The sequence below is a fragment of the Arvicola amphibius genome, chromosome X, assembly GCF_903992535.2.
Source record: "Arvicola amphibius chromosome X, mArvAmp1.2, whole genome shotgun sequence".
Taxonomy (NCBI): domain Eukaryota; kingdom Metazoa; phylum Chordata; class Mammalia; order Rodentia; family Cricetidae; genus Arvicola; species Arvicola amphibius.
In genome coordinates, this window is record NC_052065.1 from 11,829,949 (window position 1) to 11,836,249 (window position 6,301).

Here is a 6,301-nt window from a genome sequence, read left to right on the forward strand (position 1 = left end):
GGCAGGGACAGGCAGATCTCTGTGAGTTTGAGGCCAGCCTGGTCTACATAGTGGGGTCCAGGCCAGCCAGGGCTATGTAGAAAGACCCTTTCAGAATTCATTTCCTTGACTATATCACTCTCTATTGGCTAGTGACTACTCACTTCTAAGTGAAGATATAAAAGATGTCTATCACTGTAGGAAATTCCACTGCCTGGCACTGGACTGGAGGCTATCCCTCTAGCACAGAAGTTCCCAATTAGAATACAACAATTTATAATATGTCTGTGGGGGGGTGGGTTGGTGTGAAAGCTAGAGGTCAGGCGATGAAAATGAAGCACAGAGAACGGGCTAAGTGTGAAATCTCCCAATGTTATGAAATTGTGTGAAAAACATATATTAGAAGTAAGTTTTCACCACATATTAAATACACAAATGTTATACCATATGGTGTCTGTATTTGGGAAGGGGAGGAAAGATGTTTAGTGCGGGAAAGACTGATCCAACTTACTAAGAATTCCTAATTTTAGTCTTTACTAAATATGATGGTTTTAGTGAGCACTTCATTGCCAAAAATATATAAAACTAGAGAAAAATATCGCTATTTCCTTTTCCTCCAAGGATAGAAAGATCTTATGACTTTTATCTTAGAGATAAGAATATATTACTTTTAAAATGCCAACTTTTGCATGTGACTAGTCAAAAAAACTGTAAAGGTTTATTTCTTGGTTTTGGGTTTTTATTTTTAGATAGGGCCTCATTATACAGCCCTGGCTAGCCTGGAGCTCACTATGTAGACCAGGCTGGAACTAAAGGTGCTCACCATCATGCCCTTCCCAAAGTAATTTCTGACACAAAAATTTGAAGGGGTGTAATTGTAACATGCACATGTTAAAAGTACCTATGTAAATTCTCCTAAGGTACTTCAACCAAGGGTCAGTATAAATTCCTTTGGTTAGTAAAATATGGTTTAATTTTGAGTTATACACACACACACACACACACACACACACACACACACACACACCAGTCCTGTGAAAATCAGATATAAAAGGTGGTCATGTATCTTATGACTCCACTTTTTTTTCCCACTCTACAGTTTATTGGGTTTAGAACTGGAACAAGTCATACGTATACAAAACAAAGCATACTATCCCAAAGCAGAGTAGGGACTATGGGCTGGGGATCTGTTACTTGTCTTTGGGGGAGTTCTGAGTCAACCTTCCCACTGCAGAGGTGTAGAAAGGATAGAAAGAAGAGGGAGCCACTTGGCTTTGGTCATAAAACTCAGGGCCTGGCATTAAGCCAGGACCGACAGATGGAAGTGAAGCCTCAGAAACCACCCTGCCCAGGAAGCCAGGGACTGTCGGCAGTCCCACTGTGGTGGGTTCAGACCTATACTCGGGCTGCTGTAAAGGAAAGGCAGCAAAGCAAGAGGGAGGAAAGACACTGACGAGTGGTCACTGGGGATACTTGGACCTGTGGAAAAGGGTGGGTCGGGAAGTGGGCCACCTGCCACTAGGCAGCTAGGCACCTGCCACTTGGGCCAATGTAGCGCACCCATTTGATGACATTGTGGTCACTGTAGTTCAGCTTCTGTTCGAATACCTTCAAGTAGCGCACCTTGAGGTCAGAAGGCATGAATAGCACCTCAAAGTTCATGGAGATGGGGAACGGGGGGTCGAGCCCATTTCTTCTTATCATTGGTGGACAGAAGCTCAGTCTCTGTGCTGATCTGTGATTCCTTCATGCGTGCCCTGCGCTTGATCTTCCACATAATGGCGTTCTCGCTGGCCTTGTACTTGGCCTTTCCCTTCATGCAGATCACCTGCACCCCGCTCGTCTTCAGTGGCATTGGGATCCTCACCTCAATCTTCATGCCAGAAGTGAGGGCATGAAGTTGGACCTGATGACCACCTTGACCTCCAGTTGGGTGCGTCCCACTTCCCGCACCCATGGGATCACCCGGAAAGGAAGGATGGTGTCCTTGGTAGTACGGTATCTTCTGAGTTCAAACTCTCCCTCAAGTGGCATGAAGCTGATGCTGATGCTGAAGCGGGATGAAGTTCAGAGTCAAACCTGCTGAGTCGCACACACTGGCGGAAGGTGCAGTCATCAATGGCAATTGATTGTTTACCGCTCTTGCCTGTTTCATCAGCTGTGCCTTTGCCCTGCTTGTCAATGACAATCTTGTCATTCATTGCAAACTTGCACTCAGACACGCCACTCAGGTAACTAACTCTTCATCACCACCCGGCCTGACACAGGGGCACCTAGCACCTGCCCCTGTGGGGACATAAGCAGGTTTACGCTCTGCAGAACATCTAGGAGGGCTTCATTTCGGCGATACTTGATGCCTTCCCGCCGCCAGCCAGTCTACCCAGTCAGTTGGCTGGTGATCTGGGATTGTTCGTCTTTTGCCTGATGCTGACTCTTGATGCCCTGCTGAGTGTGTTCAGTGCACCTGTCTCTGAGTTCTGTGGGTAGCCAAAGTCCAGAATCTCATCCAGCAGCTCGTATGAGTACAAAATTGTTCTTGATGTTTTCCTCACTGATCTTGCCAAAGTAAGCAGCCATTCCATCGCACATCTTATAGAGGAATTCGAAGACCACATTGACATTCTGCTTGGTGACTGCTGCGGACCGCTTAACATAGAAGAAGCTGGTGCGAGCGATGTTTGTGACAGGGTTGCGCATCTGCTGCCGTGCATGGACCACATTGACCCAAAAGGCATCCACTGTAGACCTGGGAGATGAGCACCCCTCCCCCCACTTGTGATTATAGATAAATAAACCTCCAATCATGGTGGCGGCTCAATCTCTGTGACCCATTGCTCTGAGAACAGACCTGGAGTCAACAGCCCCCAAAAGACCTGCCTGGCCACTCTCGGATCCCAAGATGTCTGCCTACCCCCTGCTCGCCTCTCCCCCCCCCCCCCAACAAGACAGGGTTTCTCTGTATAGCCCTGGCTGTCCTGGAACTCACTTTGTAGACCAGGCTGGCCTCACCTCAAACTCAGTGAGATTCACCTGCCTCTGCCTCCCTAGTGCTGGGATTAAAGACATGTGTCATCACTACCCGGCTATGACTCCATTTTTTGTGAAATGCTTAGGTTAGGCAAATTAGAACCAATATAAATAGTCAAGATTTATAGTTAGCCAGGTGGCAGTGGCACACACCTTTAATCCCAGTACTCAGAAGGCAGGGGCAGGCGGATTTCTGTGAGTTTGAGGCCAACCGGTCTACATGGTGAGTTTCAGGACAGCCAGGAATACACAGAGAAACCCTGTCTTGAAAAACTGACCAGCCAGGGGGCTGGAGAGATGGCTCAGAGGTTAAGAGCATTGCCTGCTCTTCCAAAGGTCCTGAGTTCAATTCCCAGCAACCACATGGTGGCTCACAACCATCTGTAATGAGGTCTGGTGCCCTCTTCTGACCAGCAGGCATACACACAGACAGAATATTGTATACATAATAAATAAAATAAATATTTAAAAACAAAACAAAAAACTGACCAAACAAACAGATAAACAGACAACCATACAAAAAAGATTTATAGGTGTCCGGAACTAGTTGGGGGAGGACAGGGAACTCGAATGACTGCTACCTACTACCAGACTTCTTGGGAAATTAAAAGATTCTACGATCCTTTCTGGTAATTGACAACAACTTTGTGTACATTGATATTAACCCACTGAATTAGATTTTAAAAACTTCACATGAACATTAAAAAAACCCATAACTTGAAAAGTAACGTTTTGGGGGCTGGGGACGTAGATCAGGTGAGAATGCTTACAAGGCCCATGGCATGTACAAGGACCCTGATTCCCTCCTTTGCACCACCCAAAAGCAGCCACAGCGTCGCAGGCCCGTCCTCCAAGTGCTTGGGAGGTGGCAGCAGGGGGATCAAGGTCATCCTTAGCTACGTAGTGTATTAATGGCTAACCTGGGCGACACCAGACCTGTTTCAGAAAACTAAAGAGTAAAAAGAAAAAGGAAATTGTGTGTGCGTGTGTGTGTGTGTGTGTGTGTGTGTGTGTGTGTGTGTGTGTGTGTGATTTAGGAAGAAATATTTTCAAAAAATTGCTTCTAAATTTGTTGACTTATAGCCAAGTAAAGTCTCTCATGAATACTAACAGCTAAGTTACAGGATTCTCCCACACATTCAAAAAAAAAGAAAGAAAGAAAGAAAAAGAAAGAAAGAAAGAAAGAAAGAAAGAAAGGAAGAAAGAAAGAAAGAAAGAAAAAAAAAATCACCAAACATTTTCAGTCTGATAACTTCTTCCAACAGCATTCGTCATTAAGTAATTTGCAGAGGTTTCTGGTGAGTAAAATAATGAACAAATGGCTTGTTTTGATTTGGTTTTGTTTGTTTGGTTTGGGTTTTTTTGTTTTGTTTCCAGACAATGTCTCTCTGTGTAGCCCTGGCTATCCTGGTACTCGTTCTGTAGACCAGGCTGTGCTTGAACTCACAGGGATCCACTTTTCTCTGCCCCTCCAGTGCTGGGATTAAAGGCAGGCACCACGAACCAGGGGCTCAGTATTCTAGGCAGGCCTTGAATTTGCTATGTACACGAGGCTGGCCATGAACTTTTGAACCTCCACCGCCTAAGAGATGGTATCATTGGCATACAGAACCATTTGTGGCTCAGGAATTTTCATTCTGCCGTTCTTCATTTATTTCTGTGACAATGCTCTTGAACACTTAGACAGTAACTATATTAGAAAGGGTAAGATTATAAAACAATTGCAAATTAATTTATGTTGGTTTGGAAATATGTGACCGAAGACTATAATATGTGTGTTTACTCAAAGTTTCTCCATGAAGAAGAAAAGCAAAACGTCCACTCTTTTCTAAGTCTCCATTCTTTCGAATTGTTTTGCCTACCACCACGGCCTGGCAACACTCATTTCTTGGGTGTTTTCTGTATATTAGAAACTAGTATAGGAGATAGGAATGAATTGGGAGCCAAAGAGGCAAATCTCTGAGCCACAGAGTTTACAATTTAGTGAAAGAGACAGGGAATCATCAGTATTAGTGACGAAGAGCCGGGCGGTGGTGGCGCACGCCTTTAATCCCAGCACTCGGGAGGCAGAGGCAGGCGGATCTCTGTGAGTTCGAGGCCAGCCTGGTCTACAAGAGCTAGTTCCAGGACAGGCTCTAAAAAAAGCTGCAGAGAAACCCTGTCTCGAAAAACTAAAAAAGAAAAAAAAAAAAAAGAAAAAAGTATTAGTGATGAAGGCATTACATTTAGATGGTGAATAAGCTCTTTGAAATACATTAGAAAATGTAGTAGGTGATACAGGAAATGGCCAGAGAAAGCAAAAGGCGGCAACATTCATTGAGCTAGGACTTGTGAGAGGTAAGTCAACTCATTAGAATTCTGGAGTAAGAGCATTCCAAGCCAAAGCAACAGCTAGTGCAAAGGTCATGCGGTAGGTGTGTGCCTGGCACAGCCGAGGCACAGCAAGGAGGCCAGTCTGACTGGTTCCAGTCCATAGCAGGGTATATGAGAGTGGTGGCGGTGATTTAGTTAGCAAGGAGCTATAGATGATTGTGGGCTCTAGAAACCAAACTTGGGGCTTCTAGAAGAGCAGCAAGTATTTTCCTTATTTGAGAGACAGAGTGCCACATCCACGGCTGTCCTGCCTGTGTGACAAAATGCCTCTCAGGTGGTGGCCGTTTCAAAATGAGGGGCTCATGCTTCCCGGAGCTTGCCCCCCCCCCCACGGCTCCCTGGTAGTTTACTCGAGTTGTGGTGCCTGATCAGCCTCAACGACCTTGTTCACTTTGTTCCTGGCGATGGTTCTTTGCATTGGCTCTGCTATTTTCTTCTTCTGTCCTATTTTTCTCTTGCAAAAAACTTAATCTGTTCAAGGAACCAGAAAACATTCCCAACGGCTCCTTGAATACGGAGGAACTGATGCGTCAGTCCCCTCCCTTGATTCAGGCCATTAATGTTATGATTTAGACTCCGGCTCGCTCTCTGGGTAAGATTAGAAATTTATTCTAGGATACCCTAGAATAAAAAGAGCTCATGATAATAGAAGATAGATAAATTATGAAGGAAAACGTATGGAGTGACATGAGTTACCATCTATGGAGAGGCTAGCCAGAATGAGAAACCCCTGGTGCATTTTACATAGGAAAGAAAGGCAGGCTATTCTTGACAATATGAAGCCAGCCATTCAATATTGGAGCAAGCCCTGGGGGTGGAATCCTGAAGAACAGTGAGTTACCTTGAGGGCAGATATGATTTAGGGCCATGAGAAAGTTAGCAGTGTTTAATGGTGTGAGACGAATTTCAAAGAAAAGCTCTG

General features: G+C 45.0%; 1 pseudogene; it reads right to left on the reverse strand.

Moving 5' to 3' along the window:
• Positions 1 to 1,497: 1,497 nt before the first annotated feature.
• On the reverse strand, positions 1,498 to 2,784 carry LOC119804956 (annotated as a pseudogene).
• Positions 2,785 to 6,301: the final 3,517 nt, after the last annotated feature.